General features: G+C 42.4%; 1 protein-coding gene across 47 annotated transcripts in view; it reads right to left on the reverse strand.

Annotated features, from left to right (window-relative positions):
- The window catches only part of LOC106608606 (receptor-type tyrosine-protein phosphatase delta), a 656,301-nt gene that overhangs the window by 123,121 nt on the left and 507,411 nt on the right, over positions 1–25,769 (reverse strand). The window lies entirely within an intron of this gene.

Here is a 25,769-nt window from a genome sequence, read left to right on the forward strand (position 1 = left end):
TTGGAGCCTGCATTGCTTTCTCAGTGTGGAAACATAAGATCAGATACTTGTATAAGGATGCAATCAAGAGAAGCAGGAATACAGATATAATCCGTGTTGTAAATTAAGTCATCGATTTAGAGTGCAATACTGTATAGGGCCTGCATATATAAAGTGGAGGAAGAAAAGATTTGGGGCGAAGGTTTAGTGATGTATTGACATTTAAACAGTGTGTCTGCCTATGGACTGAAAACACACTGTTGGTTGTATTCAGTAATTTCATGAGCATACTTCAATGGGAATTCATGTTGTAAATACCAACTGAAAATGAACATCTCGCTACTTCACATCCACACCCAGTGAGTGTTCAAGTTAAACAGCAGCTGTTTATCACATTCTGTTATGGTAGAAATGCTAATTCCATCATCTTCCTGCTGACTCCAATCTCGTTGCCGGTTGACCCTTTTCGAAGGTGAAGGTTGACATTGAGTAGACCACAGGCTGTGCTCATTGTATCTAGCGTGTACAGTCAAGCCAGCCAGTCAAGGCCAAACCTTGCCATGCTAATTTTTACATTGACTGACAGAAAAACGCCCGGTGACATTTGAAACATTATGACAGCAGAAATCATTTTATTTCTGAACGACCACAATGTACAGGAGGCAGGAAGTAAAAACAGGACGAGGATAAGGTTCAAGATGCATGTTCCCGCAATAAATACACACAACTCCTTCAAGTCTGAGATGTGTTAATAAAGGCCTGCACAGGTGGCAAGCTCCTAGCTGGACTGATTCAAAGCTAACCACAATAACAAAAGTTGTCAACTACCACCTAGCCTGATGCTACCATAAGAAAGACAACCAACCTAGCCAATCAACATCTTATTAAAGGTACTTTGAGTTCCTTATTGGGAATCAGACATTAAGGTATGGATTTGTTGTTATGCTATTTTGCACAATATTCCTGGTAATTGTCACTTTATTGCTAGCTTTATGTAGATATCTATCTCAATTACCTTGTACCCCTGCACGTCGACCCAGTACTGGTACCCCTTGTATATAGTCAAGTTATCATTACTCATTGTGTATTTACTATTGCTTTAATTATTATCTTACTTTTCTATTATTTCTCTATTTTCTTCTCTCTGCCCTGTTGGGAAGGGCCTGTAAGTAAGTATTTCACTGTTAATCCACACCTTTTGTTGACGAAGCATGTGACGAACACAATTTGATTTCATTTAGCAACCATTAGCAAGAGAAACAGTCGCTAAAAGGGAAGAAGGCTAAGCTAGCAGCCGGGTGTATCGAAGCCGACTCTACAGAATGGCACAGTAACCTTTTCCCTCTCTTGTTGTGTATGAACATGAGTCACTGGTATCCTGAACATTACATTACAGTGAGCCAGTCATATTATACAGACATATTTCATTCAGCGCTCCTAGCCACATCTGTCTAGACAAGCTGTTTTATATCACACAGTACATTATGTGTATGCTGCCTTACGGGACATACATCTCCTAGCCCCTCCATTTTGTCTCTAATGAGCGAGGCTACCATGCTCTATGCTTGTGTGTGAAGTTCTGCACTGTGTTAGTGAATAGGAGGGAGTGCCGGAGTGCCAGAGATGTGTCTGGTAGAATGTGGGGCCCGCCTGTCACATTGTAGTGGGTACTTTGGTGTTTAAATATTTATCTAAGGTACCTCCAGAGTCAGGCCCATCCACACATGAATTATGCATAACATGGATCCCATACAAGTAGGAAAAATGAAGCACTTAACACTAAGCAGTTTGCAGCACTAATACACTGGAAATAAGGTTGGAGCTACATGAAACCACATATGGTCTTTATATCCATTTCCAGCAATGCTCTCACACTCCACATTATCACACACTACCACTCCTTTTAAAAAGTTAGACAAAGGAATCAGTTTACGGCAGTTGCAAGTGTTATGTTAATTAACAAATGGGCAAGTAAGTCGCTTTGTGCCATGTGCCATGTGTCCTTGTTGCCACCCGTCCTTGTTGTTAACTATTTATTTCTCTTTTGAACAAAGGAATAGGCCGTACCCCCAGCTACTGTCTTAAAGTGATAGTTCACTCCCAAATCAAGGTTTGTCAGATGTTTTCAGAACTCAAAATATTCACATTGTAAGATGAGTCCATGAGTCCCATGTTATCTGCTGTGTAGATGCCTTACATCTCCTGGCCCCTGGCCCCCCATTTTGTCTCTAATGAGCGAGGCCACCATTTCCCCAAACATTACAGAGAAACAGAAGTCAGGCGATGATTGATGCTCGACATGGTTCTTGGCAGCTAGCATGCTAACGCTAACACTGACATTGGACTGACGCCGCCTCGCTAAATAGAAGAGCTATAACCAGCTTTCCACCTCAGAATCTTCCAGAACAGGGGTGGCCAAACCTCCTTCCCGAAGAGCTTCTGGGCATGCAGGATTTTGTTCCAGCCCTGCTCCAACACACCTGATTGAGCTAATCAAGGTAATCATGGGAATCAAGTAGTAGCAACAGGTGTGCTAGATCACAGACAGACTATCCAGGAAGAGGGGTCGGAGGACGATTTTCTAACCTCCTCTTATAGAGTCACCTAACTTTTGGATAACTATCCCACATAACAGCCACGACCTCACGTGTCTAACAGTGTGTGGAGAACATCTCGCTACTTCACATTGATAATCCTTGGAAAACCACCCACTTGGCATCAGGCTTGTATCCCGCGCAAATGAGACATGCACTTGATAAGGGCCCTGGCAAGGCTCTGATTGTCCATGTGAGGGTTCTCTAAGCCCTAATTGGTGCTCGCAATTCAGCACAACTAGTCAAGTGTAAAGGCAATGAGGTACAGAAATGTAAAGGGGAGGAGAGAGTGAGAATAGTAGACAGGAACAGTGTTTTCTTTGTCCGACTGTGGCATGTGTCGACAGCCATGAGAGATTTACAGTTGATTTTGAATTGAATTTCACACTATATGACATTAACCCTTCTTTTTTAATGTTGCTCTGAATCAGCACCTCGTACCCACGTCATCTGGGGCCATTGTTTGATTGAGCATCTAATTCCACAAAATGAATTGCTTGATTCATTGTTGATTTCTTCAAAGAATTGCAATTCTCTCTTTTACAAATAATTAATTTATTGTACACATACAGTATGGCCCCATGGACACACAACACATGCGAGGGATTACACTCTGAGGTAATCTGCTCTCAGAAATGGTTGTGATACTGTAAAAGGATTGAAATGAACCCTTTCTTTCCAAGTAGAACCGTTTTCGGACCCAAAAATAATTTTACCTCGAACCAAATAGGGTTCTCCTATGGGAACAGCCGAAAAACCCGTTTTGTAACTATTTTTTCTAAAAGGCTTGGCAGCGTGAGACATCCCTGCTCAGCCTGAGAGGCGAGATGCAGTATGAGTTGTGACTCCATCTGTCCCTGTGTCCAACAACTGTTTTCCTTTTATCAATCACTTCAGTGGGCCATTAGGGGCCACACAGCGGCAATAATACTAGGAGCGGCTGAGTCACCTCATCTGTGTGTGTGTGTGTGTGTGTGTGTGTGTGTGTGTGTGTGTGTGTGTGTGTGTGTGTGTGTGTGTGTGTGTGTGTGTGTGTGTGTGTGTGTGTGTGTGTGTGTGTGTGTATGTATGTATGATCGTCAGCAGTACTGAAACTGAACAAATTAACCTGAAGGGTTTATAAAGAAATGACATAAGATGTGTTGCCTGTAATGAAAAGGGCACATCAACAGGCTGGCAGCTGGGCCTCCATTGACATATGTGACTGGGAAATCAGCACACACACACACACACACACACACACACACACACACACACACACACACATACACACACATACACATACACATACACACACACACACACACACACACACACACACACACACACACACACACACACACACACACACACACACCAGACGGGATCCAACAGAAAAAGTGCCATTACATCTGCGTTTGCACGTTATCTTATCGTCTGCTGGGCTGGGGAGTGGTTGCATCGTGGCATCTGACTGAGCAGGGCTTGATGGGTAATTGATATGCTGTTGGGCTGTTTGCAAGGGAGGGCATCTATTACGGCTCTACGCCTCTCCCTGCGTGGGCTGTGATGGACCATGATGACATGTACGGGGACTCGGGATGGCGGTGAGAGGGAGGGGAAAAGTAATCTCATTATGGGGAATGATTGAGGTGTGACACTGAGGAAATGGTGTTTTCAGAGACAAGGGTGGTAGATATCATAATCAAACCCCCAGATGTTGTCCCTCACCACAGATCTAGGATCACTAACCTTCACCATTGGGGATTAGGGGGGAGCAGAAAATATCAGACCCAGTGCCTCCTAACTACTCCTACTCCTTTTAAACATACCACGATCTGTTGTTTTGCTCAGCGAATGAAATGGGAGAGCTCAGGAGCGAGGCAGACGATGATGCCTCTGCTACTAGCTATTGTCTAAATGTAGATTTAAATGCAGAGGGGACGCCACAGAAACCTGAGGGAGACTGCGCTGCATCTTCTCCGGTCAGGTCCTCTGTTTTATATAAATAGATAAAGATATCTACAAGCAGTGCCAACACAAAAGAAAGAGCTTTGTACCACCATATATATATATTTTGTCTCCCTGTCTGACTTTATAGGGACAAAGGTAAAATTACAGCATCTACATTGGAGTCGTCATTTATCAAATATATATTTAGCAAAGTCAAGACAAGGGTGTGACATCAAATATTGTTCTGTCAAAAAATCTGTTAGTCATGCCATTTGGGTGTCTGAAAAAGGGCTTATAGCCAATGGTTATGACAAGGGGAAAGAAATTGCTTTTGAGTAAAAAACAAACAAACGAACAAACCAAAAAACATTTTGTGCTTGTCTATGGTCAGAATATTTTAGGAGAGGATGACAGCAACAAAAAAACAACACTTACAATTACCCATCATGCCCGGTCATAACTTTGGATAGGCACCTCAGTAGCTTCTTCGCTGTGCTTGCCTTGAATCTACCTAAATTAATACAGAGGCTAGCTCTGCTAATCCGCTGCTAAGCTGTCGCCTGCAAACAAATGAAAAATGTAAAGCCCGGTGCAAGCTAAAAGGTTAGTGATGTTGTGCCTGCGCTAACGCTGTTCTACTCTCCAGCGGGTCATTATATAACCTTGTCCGTATTCACTAAGTTTAATGAAAAAGAAGTCATGCTTCAGAGCATCCCACTCAATTTAACCTGGGTAGACACAGTATTAATAATTTGGTGACTGAAAAGCCATTGCCGCTCTTAACAACACCGTGTCCGGGGACATGTGTGGCAGAGAGACTTTCACGACTGGCAGTGGGTTTTTATTGCTGGATCTTAAAAGGGGGAGGGTGGGTTAAGTACTTTTTAACAGAGCCGTTGGGCTATAGCAGGATCTTCCCAGCCTCCTCTGTAGCCTGCACTCTTTACTGCTCAGACTGCTACAGTGGGGGTAAAAAGTATTTGATCCCCTGCTGATTTTGTACGTTTGCCCACTGACAAAGAAATGATCAGTCTATAATTTTAATGGTAGGTTTATTTGAACAGTGAGAGACAGAATAACAACAAACTAATCCAGAAAAACGCATGTCAAAAATGTTATAAAATTATTTGCATTTTAATGAGGGAAATAAGTATTTGACCCCTCTGCAAAACATGACTTAGTACTTGGTGGCAAAACCCTTGTTGGCAATCACAGAGGTCAGACGTTTCTTGTTGAAACGTACAAAACCAGCAGGGGATCAAATACTTTTTTCCCCTCACTGTAAATGTGATGTTTTTTTTTATGTGATTACCTTAATGTCTAATGGGAGGCAGACGAATGGAAAATCTTGGATAGTAAAGGTTTTATTCTAATCTAAAAAGGTTTCCACCTGACCTCCTGAGGAAAACGTGGTCACATTCATTCTAGCCACTCCCCCTAGCTAGCTCACTTTAAGTAATAGTCTGATCCATCAATGAGGTCATGGTGGGCTCAAAAGTTGAGATCAGTTGGGATCCATCTCTGAGCATTATGGGAGATTAACATATAAAATATGTCTGCTGTTGCTGTAGAGACAGCTGCTGGTACAGAGCTTGTTACTGTGGCTAGCTACGAAAAGCACACATTGCTTTCTCAATTCTTATTGGCACAACAGAAAGCCCAGTGTGTGAGAGAGCTCGGAGAGGAGTTGGTAAGAAGTCCCCATTATTTTGCCAAATTATTTGATTAGTGCTCTGTGATTTGAGACTGCCTTTTAACTACCTTTTCTAGAGAAGTTACGGAGGCATGATGCAACAGGTCAAATGTGCACTGGGAGCTCCTGTCACAAAATATGGCCACTGTTTTGGCTAAACTACAGTAATCATTCAGAGGTCACACTGGTTTTAAACTGATTTGATTTGGAAAAAAGTATATCATACCTTTGTTACAACATGCATTTTCAAAGCTTTGTGGAAAATAAGAAATTATGATGCAAAATTCTCCTCAGGCAATGCTTCTGTTTTGAGAATAAGCCTGAATAAGTCACGCTAAAAGTCTACATTTATGACCAGTTTGTTTGACTTTGGCTTAGCGTCCAGCCAAACATAGCCCCGAGACATTCTCCTCAAAATGATCTGAGAGCGGAGATTCGATTCGCAAAGGCAAAAACATTTCAAGCTATTGAGCCTTCGCCACGGGTAGTGTTCTAACAGCCAGACGATTTAAGAGTATGAATCAAGAGGTCGAGAAGCGCCTGTTCATACCTCTTTAGTGTTATAACAGCCAGACGATTTAAGAGTATGAATCGAGAGGTCGAGAAGCGCCTGTTCATACCTCTTTCCCACAGTAGACATCCGGTCCAGGACCGCTCAGTTTCAACAATTTCACTGAGTGACATTTTCAATTTAATTTGCATGAAAGGGCCCATTTCCGAATTTTTCACTTGGTGGGAGCGAAGGGCTGAGGGAAAGGGAAGTACTATAATTAATCCTATCACTTTGGATGGTAGTCTGACAAATACCCGCTCCTGTTTGGACGTACAGGGGAAGAAAGGGAGCATTTAAAGACACCATTAACCTCATTTGATGTCTTAAAGCCACGCCGTATCAGTTCGGAAATATTGATGAATGATCGTAACCCTCGCCAAGTCAAACAAAATGGAAACTGTCGCCATCAAAGACTGGCCAAGGAGAAAGAGGAGTGGAAGCAGTGTAATGGCGGCAAGAGGGTGGTGGTGTTTGATCGTGGCACACCTGACCACATGAACAAATGGGTAAAAACTCTGGGCCCTAGTTAGAGGCGAGACATTTTTCTGGTCACGTTATATGGACAGTAATAACTCCAATATGCAGGCAAGAGGGGATATTTTAGTTGTGCTATGTAAATGAGTGAGCATTTGAATGAGTGCTAGCCTCTCTCTGGACTAATTAGCATTTTGGACCAGTGTCTATGATGAAAATAATGATCCTACTTTATAAATCCCTTTCCTACAAGAAAAAAGAGGGGACGGCTAACACAGACCGCCACACACACACACACACACACACACACACACACACACACACACACACACACACACACACACACACACACACACACACACACACACACACACACACACACCTCTGCAAAATAAACATAACACAACTCACATGGCATTCCTAACTGTCAAGCATTTTTGAGCCGCACAAAACAGCTTTACATCTGCACACTAGTGATAAAAACTGCCTTTTCGTTGCTGGTGGAGAAACAACAGTGTGTACTCACAAAGGGCCAGGCGAGAGGGAGGAAGCAAGGCTTAATTAGAAATGTTTACTGATTTGCATTGCATGCTCATCGGTAATCTCGCCTTAAATGGAACTGGAATTCTTATTGCAATAACTGATTACTTGAAAAGGGATATGTCCCCGAATTATTGTTAATTACTGGATAAGGAAAAGTACACGAATTCACTGAGGATGCTTAATACTGTACTGTTCGGGGTGTTGCGATGCTCTTCTGTCAATATCTCCGTGCTTGTCACACATAATAAAGTTCATAATACGAGCCGCACTACTGCTACTGCATATGTGATCTGAGCACAAAAACACAACACGTGAAATGTATTAATTAACAAATACAAGGAGGCAACTTAATAACATTATTATAAACACAGTAACTGTATTATATTTTAGGAGATGATAGGTAAAAGTCCAAAGCAATAAGAGATAACCGATCAGCACTCATCCCTCCTCCCCTTCAACCCCATTCAAATTATATGGGACTATTATCAGTGTTAGTCAGACTGCATTACTCATGCTCTGTGGCACTGCTCTGTGAGGTCTGAGCTCTGGGGCTCTGGGGACAGGGGCACTCTGTACAAAAGAGAGAACTGCTTTAGAAAGAATAGATAATGGTCTCTCGTCTTCCATACGGCAGTACACTGCACTACAGAACTCTGTTCTATGTGCCTCCCCTCCCCTTCTCCACACACAGAACTACACAGAAACACTCACACATTTTTACACTATCCCAAGTAGCGGGTGGAGAGGTGTGAGGATATTCCAGCATGTGGGAGAGAGAGGGAGGAAGAGCACCGCCGAATGGGAGGGAAGAGGAGTGTGGAAGGCATGAAAGTTCATGTTTTCTTTGCCTTCTCCGCCTTCCAGAAGGAAGAGGGGAAAAGATTGTCCCTGGAAGTGTCCATTAAGCAAATGTGACTATCTATTCAATGATACTGTACCACTTAGTAAGCTTAATGGAAAACAGCATTGTGGCTTAAGGCTAAAATGGTCATTGTAGAATAACCAGCCCAAAAATGTTTTCTTATAACCTGAAGGAATAAGTCCTTTTTATCCAATAAGCCGCATACTGTAGATTGGAGGGAATTAATACAAGTTTCCTATACCTCAGTCTTTGAAGGATAAATACAAGGCTCCAAGTTGTACTATGTATCCCAATGCCCAGGTACTGTACTGAATCGATAACAGCTATTGTGCTCCACCGCCTGTTCCTCAGAGTTTCAGAGGTCGTTTGAAACACACGATCAAAAGTGTCTTGATGTGGAGCGACTGCAGAACAAACCATCCTCTGGCCAGATGTGTCTACCCATTAAGACACACACACACACACCACCAACCACTGCCTTCCGCCACCGTGTCCCACGAGACACATTAGTAAGGTAGGGGGGATCCAGTTTGTCACTTAATAAAAACGGCACACTAAAACAGATGGTTTTGTTCAAATGGCCCCCCGGTGCTAAAAGCGGAACCGGATCGCTACAGCGGTGGTAACGGCACACATGAAAAGAAACCTCCCTTTGTAGTGGAAACCAAACAGAAGGAGGTGAATGAATATTGAAATGTGCCAGTGTCGGCATGAGGCCAAGAGTCATGAAAAGCGATTGAGGTGGAAACATTAGCCCTCCTGTTGGAATTCGGAACATCTGGGCTTGGCTTGTTGAATGGGGAAGCAGCAAAATATCATGCAGAAGACATCGCTTCCTTCAGACTTTCAGTTTTCATACCAATTCATTTATTATTCATTCATTTGTGTATGAATAGCGAAATTGCAGGCTGGTTGGTTGACAAATAAGGGGTTTGAAAGTTTGGTTGCCAAGAAGTATGAAATTTGCCTCTATTTGTTTGTCTTTCTTATAATGGGTGGAAATAAGAGTGTGCAAGGACAAGTTATTCTAATTGTGCAGCAGCCTTGCTCTGCTTGGTAGACGGCACAGTGCATTTGTGAAAGTTAATTATCTGATAGGATAGGCAGTGGCAGCCCACTAACACAAAAATGTATTAGTTCATTCTGTTATCCGCTGTGCAATGGAACAATTCATTAAATGGACCACAACCACAAACTGGACAGCGGTTATCACGCGAGGGCAGTGAGGACTTGAAAATAGATGATGAAACGATAACATGTACTTTCGTATTCCAGTGTAATGGTAGTGTAAGGATGTACTGTCTAGTTCAAACTAAAATAACCATACCCAATCAAAAGTGTTGCAAATGCATGTTTCAAATGCATGTGGTGGTAGCCTTGAGGTTAAGAGTGTTGAGCTAGTAACCGAAAGGTAGCATGTTCAAATCCCTGAGCTGACTAGGTGAAAAATCTGTCAATGTGCCGATGAGTAAGGTACTTAATCCTAATTGCTCTGGATAAGAGCATCTGCTAAATGACTAACCATACGGAAACATTTTGATTACATCACCAGTTGGCCATAAAATATAGATCTGATGAACCACTGGAGGCTGAAGAAATTCAGCTTGGCCCCTAAGACCCTCACAACCTTTTACAGATGTACAATTGAGAGCATCCTGTCAGACTGTATAACGGCCTGGTATGGCAACTGCACCGCCCACACCGAAGGGCTCTCCTGAGGGTGGTGTGATCTGCCCAACGCATCACCGGGGGCACACTGCCTGCCCTCCAGGACACCTACAGCACCCGATGTCACAGGAAAGCCAAAAAGATCATCAAAGACATTGACCACTCGAGCCACGGCCTGTTCACCCCACTACCATCCAGAAGGCGAGGTCAGTACAGGTGCATCAAAGACTGAAAAACAGCTTCTATCTCAAAGCCATCAGACTGTTAAATAGCCATCTCTAGCTGGCTACCCCCGGTTAATCAACCCTGCACCTTAGAGACTAACCCTAACCCTAAACCTCTATACATAGACATGGAATCACTGGTCACTTTAATAATGGAATACTAGTCACTTTAATAATGTTTACATACTGCTTTACTCATTTTATATGTATATACTGTATTTTATTCTACTGTATTTTAGTCAATGCCACTCCGACATTGCTCGTACTAATATTTATATATTTCTTAATTACATACTTTTACATTTAGATCTGTGTGTACAGTGCCTTGCAAAACTATTCATCCCCCTTGGCGTTTTTCCTATTTTGTTGCATTACAACCTGTAATTTAAATTATTTTTTATTTGGGTTTCATGTAAAGAACATACACAAAATAGTCCAAGTTGGTGAAGTGAAATGAAAAAATTACTTGTTTAAAAAATAAAAAATAAATAAAAAATAAGAAAAGTGGTGCGTGCATATGTATTCACCCCCTTTGCTCTGAAACCCCTAAATAAGATCTGGTGCAACCAATTACCTTCAGAAGTCACATAATTACTTAAATAAAGTCCACCTGTGTGCAGTCGAAGTGTCACATGATCTGTCACATGATCTCACTATAAATACACATGTTCTGAAAGGCCCCAGAGTCTGCAACACCACTAAGCAAGGGGCACCACCAAGCAAGTGGCACCATGAAGACCAAGGAGCTCTCCAAACAGGTCAGGGACAAAGTTGTGGAGAAGTACAGATCAGGGTTGGGTTATAAAAAAATCAGAAACTTTGAACATCCCATGGAGCACCATTAAATCCATTATTAAAAAATTGAAAGAATATGGCACCACAATAAACCTGCCAAGAGAGGGCCGCCAACCAAAACTCACAGACCAGGCAAGGAGGGAATTAATCAGAAAGACAACAAAGAGACCAAAGATAACCCTGAAGGAGCTGCAAAGCTCCACAGTGGAGATTGGAGTATCTGTCCATAGGACCACTTTAAGCTGTACACTCCACAGAGCTGGGCTTTACAGAAGAGTGGCCAGAAAAAAAGCCATTGCTTAAAGTGCTCACCAAAAGGCATGTGGGAGACTCCCCACACATATGGAAGAAGGTACTCTGGTCAGATGAGACTACAATTGAGCTTCATGGCCATCAAGAGAAACGCTATGTCTGGCGCAAACCCAACACCTCTCATCCCCCCGAGAACACCATCCCCACAGTGAAGCATGGTGGTGGCAGCATCATGCGGTGGGGATGTTTTTCCATCGGCAGGAACTGGAAAACTGGTCAGAATTGAAGGAATGATGGATGGCGCTAAATACAGATTTTTTGTCTTATTTCTTGATTGTTTCAGAAAGAAAAATTTTTTTTTGCATCTTCAAAGTGGTAGGCATGTTGTGTAAATCAAATGATACAAGCCCCCCAAAAATCTATTTTAATTCCAGGTTGTAAGGCAACAAAATAGGAAAAATGCCAAGGGGGTGAAGCCACTGTATTGTTGTTAATTGTTAGATACTACTGCACTGTCACGGTTGTCGTAAGGAGAAGCTGGCCAAAGTGCAGCGTGTGTGTTGTTTCACAGTGAAAATAAAATGTGGAACTTTGCAATACATACAAAAATAAACTGAACGAACAAAAACAACAAATCGTGACGCAGAGTAGAAACATACACTAGCTCAGAAATAATCTCCCACAAACCCAGGTGGAAAAAAACCCTACTTAAGTATGATCTCCAATTAGAGACAACGAGGACCAGCTGCCTCTAATTGGAGATCATCCCAAACAAAACCCAACATAGAAATACAAAACTACAACCTGACAACATAGAAATAGAAAACATAGACTAGAACAAAGAACTACAAAAACCTGACAACATAGAAATAGAAAACATAGAATAGAACAAAGAACTACAAATCTCGAATGCCCACCCAAATCACACCCTGACCTAACCAAAATAGAGAAACAAAACGTCTCTCTCAGGTCAGGGCGTGACATGCACTGTTGGAGCTAGGAACACAAGCATTTCGCTACACCCGCAATAACATCTGCTAAATATGTGTATGTGACCAATCAAATTTGATCTGATTTGACATACTGCCAAATTCTCTAAAACGACGTTGGAGGCGGCTTATGGTAGAGAAATTAAAATTGAATTCTCTGGCAAAGGCTTTGGTGGACATTCCTCAGTCAGCATGCCAATTGCACACTCCCTCAAAACTTGAGACATCTGTGCCATTGTGTTGTGAGACAAAACTGCACATTTTAGCGTGGACTTTTATTGTCCCCAGCACATGGGGCACCTGTGTAATGATCATTCTATTTAATCAGCTTCTTGATATGCCACACCTGTCAGGTGGATGGATTACCTTGGCAAATGAGAAATGCTCACTTACAGGGTTGTAAACAAATTATATATTCCAAAATGACACAGAGCAGTGAAAAATCATATGTTGGTAGGTCTCCAACGCTCTGATTGTAATCCATATAGCCAAAAGCCCATTTATATCACAATATCCTTGCCTGAAATCAAACAAATAGCAGAAGGATGGTCAAAAACAAAACAAGACTCCAATAAATCTGGTTATACTACACATACTATTGCTAGAAAAGCATGAACTTTCATGTAATTGTCTTTCCCCCCGACCGCAGAGCGGAAAAGTCTGCCTCATATTTGCTTCCATAGAAGCACAGATGGATTATGTCGAGAATCCTTCCAGGGCATTCGACAGTGTACATAAACAGACAAAAATGTTATGGCCAACTGGTGCCAAGCCATTTCCGACGGACGCCAGTTGTCAAGCCGTAACAAATGTCACATTCCATACACACTGTGTTTTCTCTGGCTCTTGCAGAAGACTAGCACATACTGTACCATGCTGTGTATTAGCCATCTCTAACCACTTCTCTAGAGAGTTTATATTTATTTTATTTACTTCACCTTTATTAGAGTACGGAAGAAGACTATTAGTATTAGCACTTCTGCAAAGGGGAATACAGAACTGGACAGGGGGGGGGGGGTATGATGATGCATGATCTCCGTTGTTGAGGGTGGGGTGTTAATGCATAATTCTATAATTCTGTGGGAGGCTGTCATAGAACCCACTGTTTTCCTTGGTCAACCAAGTGTATCATACATTATCATGAATCCCTGCAAGGCATGTCTGTCAGTTTATCTATCTTATTTCATAAGTGGGATCCCCCGTCACAGTGGGTCAGCATCACAACAAGAGCAGTCCAGCCATGCTCAGATGTGTACAAATTCATCAATCTCCATGGCACTTTCGTTATTTGTTTATTTATTTTAATGGAGAATGAAGATGAAATAATATAGATAAACTGACAGACATGCCTTGCAAGGATTCATGATAATGTATGACGCACTGTGTAGAATATACACAGTCAGTGGTGGAAAAAGTACCCAATTGTCATACTTGAGTAAAAGTAAAGATACCTTAATAAAAAATGACTCAAGTAAAAGTGAAAGCCACCCAGTAAAATACTAATTGGGTAAAAGTCTAAAAGTATTTGGTTTTAAATATCAAGTATCAAAAGTAAATGTAACTGCTAAAATATACTTAAGTATCAATCATCTCACATTCCGTAAATTAAACAATCCAAACAGCACAATAAAAAAAAAGGCTTCTTTACAGATAGCCAGGGGCACTCTCCAACACTCAGACATCATTTACAAATGCAGTATTTGTGTTTAGTGAGTCCGCAGATCAGAGGCAGTAGGGATGACCAGGGATGTTCTCTTTATAAGCGTGTGAATTGGACCATTTTCCTGTCCTGCTAAGCATTCAAAATGTGTGTTTTTTTGTATAGAACACAAAGTACATATTTTCTTTAGGAATGTAGTGGAGTAAAAATAAACGATGTCAAAAATATAAATAGTATAATAAAGTACAGATACCCCAAATACTACTTAAGTAGTACTTTAATGCATTTTTTACTTAAGTACTTTATACCACTGTACACCATACGTGTGTGCCAACAGAAAAGAGTGACCACTATGAAAAATCGAAAATGTACTCCATATGCAAGTTTTACACAAAGCTAATGACAGCCTCAAGGAGGCCAGACAGTAAGCCTGATACATCCCCAGGCAATTGGTTTTGTTATTTTTATCCTTAATCAGGAGAGACACTGACCTTTGATGACCGTTTAATAAAAAAGAAGCAAATTAATACACTAATGTGACTGTCTGTATTGATTCATGGCAAAACGCTCCAGCGTTTATATCATTATGCTAATAAGGTGCAGGAAATTGTCCCGCTTCTTAACTCCCTTTGATTTCATCAAAACACTCGACCCCAAACGAGTAGGTCAGTGGTTTTGAGATGAGCATTGATTGTGTTGGAGTTAACATCAAATTAATATCATTTTAACAGTGGAAGTGTAATCTCCCTGATGCCAATATAAATGGAATTTACAGTGGAGATACCACAACTATCTATATATGTGATGGCTTGTTAAATTACATACAACAAATTTGTTTTGTACTTACATACTTACACATGTCAGGCAGAGGGTATGTTATAATGACGAATACATTGTTTTTGTTAGCTGTGCTCCATTTGAAATGTATCTATGTTTCCAGATGAGTCAACTACAAAACCACACTCATTGTACACCAAAACAACGTGGCGAGCCGCTTTGAAGCATAATTGTGCACCAAAAATGTACCCAGTTGATTTTGTGTGTGTTTCTGTAGCTGTTACTTAGTCTTTAAAGACCCACAAATGACAAACAAATGAAAGTGGGCGGTAGAGAGTGATGGAACTGGGATGGGAGCAGGGCAATGTCACCGCAAACTGCAAAACAAGAACCCTCTGGGGGACCTCATTAAAATAATACAGAGAATGAATAACTTCAGATCACTTTAAAGATTCTACTTTTTGATTGTGTGTGTGTGCTGGCAAAACCAACGGAGTGTGAGACAGAGGTAGGAAGAGTGTGTGTGGGTCTGAGTCGGTATGTTTTTGTTTTTTGTAAAAGATTATCTGTGTTGGTCTGAGTGAGTGTATTTTGTTGTTAGAGAGTGTGTGTACAGTAGGTCTGAGTGTGTGTGTGTGTTTTGTTGTTAGAGAGTGTGGGTGGGTCTCAGTGTGTGTGTGTTTTGTAGTTAGAGAGTTTGTGTGCTTTGTTGTTAGAGAGTGTGAAGGGGTCTGAGTGTGTGTGTTTTGTTGTTAGAGAGTGTGTGTGGGTCTGAGTGTGTGTGTTTTGTTGTTAGAGAGTGTGTGTGGGTCTGAGTGTGTGTGTCTTGTTGTTAGAGAGTGTGTGTAGGTCTGAGTGTGTGTGATTTGTTGTTAGAGAGTGTGTGTGGGTCTGAGTGTGTGTGTCTTGTTGTTAGAGAGTGTGTGTAGGTCTGAGTGTGTGTGTTTTGTTGTTCGAGAGTGTGTGTGGGTCTCAGTGTGTGTGTGTTTTGTAGTTAGAGAGTGTGTATGTTTTGTTGTTAGAGAGTGTGTGTGGGTCTGAGTGTGTGTGTTTTGTTGTTAGAGAGTGTGTGTTTTGTTGTTAGAGAGTGTGTGTAGGTCTGAGTGTGTGTGTTTTGTTGTTAGAAAGTGAGTGTGGGTCTGAGTGTGTGTGTTTTGTTGTTCGAGAGTGTGTGTGGGTCTCAGTGTGTGTGTGTTTTGTAGTTAGAGAGTGTGTATGTTTTGTTGTTAGAGAGTGTCTGTGGGTCTGAGTGTGTGTGTTTTGTTGTTAGAGAGTGTGTGTAGGTCTGAGTGTGTGTGTTTTGTTGTTAGAGTGTCTGTGGGACTGAGTGTGTGTTTTCTTGTTAGAGAGTGTGTGTGTTTTGTTGTTAGAGACTGTGTGTGTGGGTCTGAGTGTGTGTTTTGTTGTTAGAGAGTGTGTTGGTCTGAATGTGTGTGTTTTGTTATTAGAGAGTGTGTGTCGGTATAAATGTGTGTGTCTTGTTGTTAGAGAGTGTGTGAAAGAGTGAGTGGGTGTGTTTTGTTGTTAGAGAGTGTGTGGGTCTGAGTGTGTGTGTGTTTTGTAGTTAGAGAGTGTGTGTGCTTTGTTGTTAGAGAGTGTGTGTGGGTCTGAGTGTGTGTGTTTTGTTGTTAGAGAGTGTGTGTGGTTCTGAGTGTGTGTGTGTTTTGTAGTTAGAGAGTGTGTGTGCTTTGTTGTTAGAGAGTGTGGGTGAGTCTGAGTGTGTGCTTTGCTGTTAGAGAGTGTGTGTGGGGCTGAGTGTGTGTGTTTTGTTGTTAGAGAGTGTGTGTAGGTCTGAGTGTGTGTGTTTTGTTGTAAGAAAGTGAGTGTGGGTCTGAGTGTGTGTGTTTTGTTGTTAGAGAGTGTGTGTAGGTCAGTGTGTGTGCTTTGCTGTTAGAGAGTGTGTGTGGGGCTGAGTGTGTGTGTTTTGTTGTTAGAGAGTGTGTGTAGGTCTGAGTGTGTGTGTTTTGTTGTTCGAGAGTGTGTGTGGGTCTGAGTGTGTGTGTGTTTTGTAGTTAGAGAGTGTGTGTGCTTTGTTGTTAGAGAGTGTGGGTGGGTCTGAGTGTGTGTGTTTTGTTGTTAGAGAGTGTGTGTGCGTCTCAGTGTGTGTGTGTTTTGTAGTTAGAGAGTGTGTGTGCTTTGTTGTTAGAGAGTGTGTGCACAGTAGGTCCGAGTGTGTGTGTATTGTTGTTAGAGAGTGAGTGTGGGTCTGAGTGTGTGTGTTTTGTTGTTAGAGAGTGTGTGTGGGACTGAGTGTGTGTGTTTTCTTGTTAGAGAGTGTGTGAAGGTCTGAGTGTTTGTGTTTTGTTTTTAGAGAGTGTGTGTGGGTCTAAATGTGTGTGTTTTGTTGTTAAAGAGTGTGTGTGGGTCTGAGTGTGTGTGTTTTGTTGTTAGAGAGTGTGTGTGGGTCTGAGTGTGTGTGTTTTGTTGTTAGAGAGTGTGTGTGGGTCTGAGTGTGTGTGTTTTGTTGTTAGAGAGTGTGTGTGGGTCTGTGTGTGTGCTTTATTGTTGGAGTGCGTGTGTCGGTCTGAATGTGTGTATTTTGTTGTTAGAGAGTGTGTGTGGGTCTGAGTGTGTGTGTTTTGTTGTTAAAGAGCGTGTGTGTTTTGTTGTTAGAGAGTGTGTGTCGGTCTGAGTGTGTGTGTTTTGTTGTTCGAGAGTGTGTGTGGGTCTGAGTGTGCGTGTGTTTTGTAGTTAGAGAGTGTGTGTGCTTTGTTGTTAGAGAGTGTGTGGGTCTGAGTGTGTGTGTTTTGTTGTAAGAAAGTGAGTGTGGGTCTGAGTGTGTGTGTTTTCTTGTTAGAGAGTGTGTGAAGGTCTGAGTGTTTGTGTTTTGTTTTTAGAGAGTGTGTGTGGGTCTAAATGTGTGTGTTTTGTTGTTAAAGAGTGTGTGTGGGTCTGAGTGTGTGTGTTTTGTTGTTAGAGAGTGTGTGTGGGTCTGAGTGTGTGTGTTTTGTTGTTAGAGAGTGTGTGTGGGTCTGAGTGTGTGTGTTTTGTTGTTAGAGAGTGTGTGTGGGTCTGTGTGTGTGCTTTATTGTTGGAGAGCGTGTGTCGGTCTGAATGTGTGTATTTTGTTGTTAGAGAGTGTGTGTGGGTCTGAGTGTGTGTGTTTTGTTGTTAAAGAGCGTGTGTGTTTTGTTGTTAGAGAGTGTGTGTCGGTCTGAGTGTGTGTGTTTTGTTGTTCGAGAGTGTGTGTGGGTCTGAGTGTGTGTGTTTTGTTGTTAGAGAGTGTGTGTGTGTTTTGTAGTTAGAGAGTGTGTGTGCTTTGTTGTTAGAGAGTGTGTGGGTCTGAGTGTGTGTGTTTTGTTGTAAGAAAGTGAGTGTGGGTCTGAGTGTGTGTGTTTTGTTGTTAGAGAGTGTGTGTAGGTCAGTGTGTGTGCTTTGCTGTTAGAGAGTGTGTGTGGGTCTGAGTGTGTGTGTTTTGTTGTTCGAGAGTGTGTGTGGGTCTGAGTGTGTGTGTTTTGTAGTTAGAGAGTGTGTGTGCTTTGTTGTTAGAGAGTGTGTGTAGGTCCGAGTGTTTGTGTTTTGTTTTTAGAGAGTGTGTGTGGGTCTGAGTGTGTGTGTTTTGTTGTTCGAGAGTGTGTGTGGGTCTGAGTGTGTGTGTGTTTTGTAGTTAGAGAGTGTGTGTGCTTTGTTGTTAGAGAGTGTGTGTAGGTCCGAGTGTTTGTGTTTTGTTTTTAGAGAGTGTGTGTGGGTCTGAGTGTGTGTGTTTTGTTGTTAGAGAGTGTGTGTGGGTCTGAGTGTGTGTGTTTTGTTGTTAGAGAGTGTGTGTGGGTCTGAGTGTGTGTGTTTTGTTGTTAGAGTGTGTGTGGGTCTGAGTGTGTGTGTTTTGTTGTTAGAGTGTGTGTGTGTGGGTCTGAATGTGTGTATTTTGTTGTTAGAGAGTGTGTGTGTGGGTCTGAGTGTGTGTGTTTTGTTGTTCGAGAGTGTGTGTGTGGGTCTGAGTGTGTGTGTTTTGTAGTTAGAGAGTGTGTGTGCTTTGTTGTTAGAGAGTGTGTGTAGGTCCGAGTGTTTGTGTTTTGTTTTTAGAGAGTGTGTGTGGGTCTGAGTGTGTGTGTTTTGTTGTTAGAGAGTGTGTGTGGGTCTGAGTGTGTGTGTTTTGTTGTTAGAGAGTGAGTGTGGGTCTGAGTGTGTGTGTTTTGTTGTTAGAGAGTGTGTGTAGGTCAGTGTGTGTGCTTTGCTGTTAGAGAGTGTGTGTGGGTCTGAGTGTGTGTGTTGTGTTGTTAGAGAGTGTGTGTGGGTCTGAGTGTGTGTGTTTTGTTGTTAGAGAGTGTGTGTAGGTCTGAGTGTGTGTGTTTTGTTGTAAGAAAGTGAGTGTGGGTCTGAGTGTGTGTGTTTTGTTGTTAGAGAGTGTGTGTAGGTCTGAGTGTGTGTGTTTTGTTGTTCGAGAGTGTGTGTGGGTCTGAGTGTGTGTGTGTTTTGTAGTTAGAGAGTGTGTGTGCTTTGTTGTTAGAGAGTGTGTGTGCTTTGATGTTAGAGAGTGTGTGCACAGTAGGTCCGAGTGTGTGTGTATTGTTGTTAGAGAGTGTGTGTGGGTCTGAGTGTGTGTGTTTTGTTGTTAGAGAGAGTGTGTAGGTCTGAGAGTGTGTGTTTTGTTGTTAGAGAGTGTGTGTGGGTCTGAGTGTGTGTGTATTGTTGTTAGAGAGTGTGTGTGGGTCTGAGTGTGTGTGTTTTGTTGTTAGAGAGTGTGTGTGGGTCTGAGTGTGTGTGTTTTGTTGTTAGAGAGAGTGTGTAGGTCTGAGAGTGTGTGTTTTGTTGTTAGAGAGTGTGTGTGGGTCTGAGTGTGTGTGTGTTTTGTAGTTAGAGAGTGTGTGTGCTTTGTTATTAGAGAGTGTGTGTAGGTCCGAGTGTGTGTGTTATGTTGTTCGAGAGTGTGTGTGCGTCTGAGTGTGTGTGTGTTTTGTAGTTAGAGAGTGTGTGTAGGTCTGAGTGTGTGTGTTTTGTTGTTAGAGAGTGTGTAGGTCTGAGTGTGTGTGTTTTGTTATTAGAGAGTGTGTACAGTAGGTCTGAGTGTGTGTGTGTTTTGTCGTTAGAGAGTGTGTAGGTCTGAGTGTGTGTGTTTTGTTATTAGAGAGTGTGTGTGGGTCTGAGTTTGTGTGTTTTGTTGTTAGAGAGTGTGTGTGCTTTTTTGTTAGAGAGTGTGTGTGGGTCTGAGTGTGTGTGTTTTGTTGTTAGAGAGTGTGTACAGTAGGTCTGAGTGTGTGTGTGTTTTGTCGTTAGAGAGTGTGTACAGTAGGTCTGAGTGTGTGTGTTTTGTTGTTAGAGAGTGTGTGTGGGTCTGAGTGTGTGTGTTTTGTTGTTAGAGAGTGTGTACAGTAGGTCTGAGTGTGTGTGTGTTTTGTCGTTAGAGAGTGTGTACAGTAGGTCTGAGTGTGTGTGTTTTGTTGTTAGAGAGTGTGTGTGGGTCTGAGTGGGTGTGTTTTGTTGTTAGAAAGTGTGTGTGGGTCTGAGTGTGTGTGTTTTGTTTTTTGAGAGAGTGTGTGGGTCTGAGCGTGTGTGGTTTGTTGTTAGAGAGTGTGTGTGGGTCCGAGTGTGTGTGTTTTGTTGTTAGAGAGTGTGTGTGGGTCTGAGCGTGTGTGTTTTGTTGTTAGAGAGTGTGTGTGGGTCCGAGTGTGTGTGTTTTGTTGTTAGAGAGTGTGTGTAGGTCCGAGTGTGTGTGTTTTGTTGTAAGAGAGTGTGTGTAGGTCTGAGTGTTTGTGTTTTGTTGTTAGAGAGTGTGTATGGGTCTGAGTGTGTGTGCTTTATTGTTGGAGAGTGTGTGTGGGTCTGAGTGTGTGTGTTTTGTTGTTAGAGAGTGTGTGTAGGTCTGAGTGTGTGTGTGTTTTGTCGTTAGAGAGTGTGTACGGTAGGTCTGAGTGTGTGTGTTTTGTTGTTAGAGAGTGTGTGTGGTCTGTTGTAAGAGAGTGTGTGAAAGAGTGAGTGGGTGTGTTTTGTTGTTAGAGAGTGTGTGTGGGTCTGAGTGCGTGTGTTTTGTTGTTAGAGAGAGTGTGAAGGTCTGAGTGTGTGTGTGTTTTGTCGTTAGAGAGTGTGTGTAGGTCTGAATGTGTGTGTTTTGTTGTAAGAGAGTGTGTGTGGGTCTGAGTGTGTGTGTTTTGTTGTTAGAGAGTGTGTGTGCTTTTTTGTTAGAGAGTGTGTGTGGGTCTGAGTGTGTGTGTTTTGTTGTTAGAGAGTGTGTGGGTCTGAGTGTGTGTGTTTTGTTGTTAGAGAGTGTGTACAGTAGGTCTCAGTGTGTGTGTGTTTTGTCGTTAGAGAGTGTGTACAGTAGGTCTGAGTGTGTGTGTTTTGTTGTTAGAGAGTGTGTGGGTCTGAGTGTGTGTGTTTTGTTGTTAGAGAGTGTGTACAGTAGGTCTGAGTGTGTGTGTGTTTTGTCGTTAGAAAGTGTGTACAGTAGGTCTGAGTGTGTGTGTTTTGTTGTTAGAGAGTGTGTGTGCTTTTTTGTTAGAGAGGGTGTGTGGGTCCGAGTGTGTGTGTTTTGTTGTAAGAGAGTCTGTGTGGGTCTGAATGTGTGTGTTTCATTGTTAGAGAGTGTGTGTCGGTCTGAGTATGTGTGTTTTGTTGTAAGAGAGTGTGTGTGGGTCTGAATGTGTGTGTTTTGTTGTTAGAGAGTGTGTGTGGGTCTGAGTCTGTGTGTTTTGTTGTTAGAGAGTGTGTGTAGGTCTGAGTGTGTGTGTTTTGTTTTTTGAGAGAGTGTGTAGGTCTGAGTGTGTGTGTTATGTTGTCAGAGAGTGTGTGTGGGTCTGAGTGTGTGTGTTTTGTTGTTAGAGAGTGTGTGTAGGTCTGAGTGTGTGTGTTTTGTTTTTTGAGAGAGTGTGTAGGTCTGAGTGTGTGTGTTATGTTGTCAGAGAGTGTGTGTGGGTCTGAGTTTGTGTGTTTTGTTGTTAAAGAGCGTGTGTGGGTCTGAGTGTGTGTGTTTTGTTGTTAGAGAGTGTGTGTGGGTCTGAGTCTGTGTGTTTTGTTGTTAGAGAGTGTGTGTAGGTCTGAGTGTGTGTGTTTTGTTTTTTGAGAGAGTGTGTAGGTCTGAGTGTGTGTGTTATGTTGTCAGAGAGTGTGTGTGGGTCTGAGTGTGTGTGTTTTGTTGTTAGAGAGTGTGTGTAGGTCTGAGTGTGTGTGTTTTGTTTTTTGAGAGAGTGTGTAGGTCTGAGTGTGTGTGTTATGTTGTCAGAGAGTGTGTGTGGGTCTGAGTTTGTGTGTTTTGTTGTTAAAGAGCGTGTGTGGGTCTGAGTGTGTGTGTTTTGTTGTTAGAGAGTGTGTGTGGGTCTGAGTCTGTGTGTTTTGTTGTTAGAGAGTGTGTGTAGGTCTGAGTGTGTGTGTTTTGTTTTTTGAGAGAGTGTGTAGGTCTGAGTGTGTGTGTTTTGTTGTTAGAGAGTGTGTGGGTCTGAGTGTGTTTGTTATGTTGTTAGAGAGTGTGTGTGGGTCTGAGTCTGTGTGTTTTGTTGTTAGAGAGTGTGTGTGGGTCTGAGTGTGTGTGTTTTGTTGTTAGAGAGTGTGTGGGTCTGAGTTTGTGTGTTTTGTTGTTAAAGAGCGTGTGTGGGTCTGAGTGTGTGTGTTTTGTTGTTAGAGAGCGTGTGTAGGTCCGAGTGTGTGTGTTTTGTTGTAAGAGAGTGTGTGTGGGTCTGAATGTGTGTGTTTCATTGTTAGAGAGTGTGTGTGGGTCTGAGTGTGTGTGTTTTGTTGTTAAAGAGCGTGTGTCGGTCTGAATGTGTGTGTCTTCTTGTTAGAGAGTGTGTGTGGGTCTGAGTGTGTGTGTTTTGTTTTTTGAGAGCGTGTGTAGGTCCGAGTGTGTGTGTTTTGTTGTAAGAGAGTGTGTGTGGGTCTGAATGTGTGTGTTTCATTGTTAGAGAGTGTGTGTGGGTCTGAGTGTGTGTGTTTTGTTGGTAGAGAGTGTGTGTAAGTCTGAGTGTGTGTGTTTTGTTGTTAGAGAGTGTGTGTGGGTCTGAGTGTGTGTGTTTTGTTGTTAGAGAGTGTGTAGGTCTGAGTGTGTGTGTTTTGTTATTAGAGAGTGTGTACAGTAGGTCAGAGTATGTGTGTTTTGTCGTTAGAGTGTGTGTGTGGGTCTGATTTTGTGTGTTTTGTTGTTAGAGAGTGTGTGTGTTTTGTTGGTAGAGAGTGTGTGTAGGTCAGAGTGTGTGTTTTGTTGTAAGAGAGTGTGTGTGGGTCTGAATGAGTGTGTTTTGTTGTTAGAGAGTGTGTGTAGGTCAGAGTGTGTGAGTTTTGTTGTTAGAGAGTGTGTGTGGGTCTGAGTGTGTGTGTTTTGTTGTTAAAGAGCGTGTGTCGGTCTGAATGTGTGTGTCTTGTTGTTAGAGAGTGTGTGTGGGTCTGAGTGTGTGTGTTTTGTTGCTAAAGAGTGTGTGTGTTTTGTTGTTAGAGAGTGTGTTGGTCTGAGTGTGTGTGTTTTGTTGTTAGAGAGTGTGTTGGTCTGAGTGTGTGTGTTTTGTTGTTAGAGAGTGTGTGTGGTTCTGAGTGTGTGTGTTTTGTTGTTAGAGAGTGTGTGTGCTTTTTTGTTAGAGAGTGTGTGTGGGTCTGAGTGTGTGTGTTTTGTTGTTAGAGAGCGTGTGTTTTGTTGTAAGAGAGTGTGTGTGGGTCTGAGTGTGTGCTTTTTTGTTAGAGAGTGTGTGTGTGTCTGAGTGTGTGTGTTTTGTTGTTAGAGAGCGTGTGTTTTGTTGTAAGAGAGTGTGTGTGGGTCTGAGTGTGTGTGTTTTGTTGTTAGAGAGTGTGCGTGGGTCTGAGTTTGTGTGTTTTGTTGTTAGAGAGTGTGTGTAGGTCTGAATGTGTGTGTGTGTATTGTTTGAGAGTGTGTGTGGGTCTGAGTGTGAGTGTTTTGCTGTTAGAAAGTGTGTAGGTCCGAGTGTGTGTGTTTTGTTGTTAGAGAGTGTGTTGGTAGAGAGCGTGTGTTTTGTTGTTAGAGAGTGTGTGTGGGTCTGAGTGTGTGTGTTTTGTTGTTAGAGAGTGTGTGTGGGTCTGAGTTTGTGTGTTTTGTTGTTAGAGAGTGTGTGTGCTTTATTGTTGGAGAGTGTGTGTGGGTCTGAGTTTGTGTGTTTTGTTGTTAGAGAGTGTGTGTGGGTCTGAGTGTGTGTGTTTTGTTGTTAGAGAGTGTGTGTGGGTCTGAGTGTGAGTGTTTTGCTGTTAGAAAGTGTGTAGGTCCGAGTGTGTGTTTTGTTGGTAGAGAGCGTGTGTTTTGTTGTTAGAGAGTGTGTGTAGGTCTGAGTGTGTGTGTTTTGTTGTTAGAGAGTGTGTGTAGGTCTGAATGTGTGTGTTTTGTTGTTAGAGAGTGTGTGTAGGTCTGAGTGTGTGTGTTTTGTTATTAGAGAGTGTGCGTGGGTCTGAGTTTGTGTGTTTTGTTGTTAGAGAGTGTGTGTGCTTTATTGTTGGAGAGTGTGTGTGGGTCTGAGCGTGTGTGTTTTGTTGTTAGAGAGTGTGTGTAGGTCTGAATGTGTGTGTGTGTATTGTTTGAGAGTGTGTGTGGGTCTGAGTGTGAGTGTTTTGCTGTTAGAAAGTGTGTAGGTCCGAGTGTGTGTTTTGTTGGTAGAGAGCGTGTGTTTTGTTGTTAGAGAGTGTGTGTGGGTCTGAGTGTGTGTGTTTTGTTGTTAGAGAGTGTGTGTGGGTCTGAGTTTGTGTGTTTTGTTGTTAGAGAGTGTGTGTGCTTTATTGTTGGAGAGTGTGTGTGGGTCTGAGTTTGTGTGTTTTGTTGTTAGAGAGTGTGTGTGGGTCTGAGTGTGTGTGTTTTGTTGTTAGAGTGTGTGTGTGGGTCTGAGTGTGAGTGTTTTGCTGTTAGAAAGTGTGTGTAGGTCCGAGTGTGTGTGTTTTGTTGGTAGAGAGCGTGTGTTTTGTTGTTAGAGAGTGTGTGTAGGTCTGAGTGTGTGTGTTTTGTTGTTAGAGAGTGTGTGTGGGTCTGAGTGTGTGTGTTTTGTTGTTAGAGAGTGTGTGTGGGTCTGAGTGTGTGTGTTTTGTTGTTAGAGAGTGTGTGTTTTGTTGTTAGAGAGTGTGTGTAGGTCTGAATGTGTGTGTTTTGTTGTTAGAGAGTGTGTGTAGGTCTGAGTGTGTGTGTTTTGTTATTAGAGAGTGTGTGTAGGTCTGAGTGTGTAAGTTTTGTTGTTAGAGAGAGTGTGTGGGTCTGAATGTCTGTGTTTTGTTGTTAAAGAGTGTGTGTAGGTCCGAGTGTGTGTGTTTTGTTGTTAGAGTGTGTGTGTAGGTCCGAGTGTGTGTGTTTTGTTGTTAGAGAGTGTGTGTAGGTCTGAATGTGTGTGTTTTGTAGTTAGAGAGTGTGTGTGTTTTGTTATTAGAGAGTGTGTGTAGGTCTGAGTGTGTGTGTTTTGTTGTTAGAGAGTGTGTGTAGGTCTGAGTGTGTGTGTTTTGTTGTTAGAGAGTGTGTGAGGGTCTGAGTGTGTGTGTTTTGTTGTTAGAGAGTGTGTGTAGGTCTGAGTGTGTGTGTTTTGTTGTTAGAGAGTGTGTGTAGGTCTGAGTGTGTGTGTTTTGTTGTTAGAGAGTGTGTGAGGGTCTGAGTGTGTGTGTTTTGTTGTTAGAGAGTGTGTGTAGGTCTGAATGTCTGTGTTTTGTTGTTAAAGAGTGTGTGTAGGTCCGAGTGTGTGTGTGTTTTGTTGTTAGAGAGTGTGTAGGTCTGAGTGTGTGTGTTTTGTTGTTAGAGTGTGTGTGTGGTTTGTTGTTAGAGAGTGTGTGTGGGTCTGAGTGTGTGTTTTGTTATTAGAGAGTGTGTGTAGGTCTGAGTGTGTGTGTTTTGTTGTTAGAGAGTGCGTGTGGGTCTGAGTGTGTGTGTTTTGTTGTT

Source organism: Salmo salar, chromosome ssa07 (genome assembly GCF_905237065.1).
Source record: "Salmo salar chromosome ssa07, Ssal_v3.1, whole genome shotgun sequence".
NCBI lineage: Eukaryota > Metazoa > Chordata > Actinopteri > Salmoniformes > Salmonidae > Salmo > Salmo salar.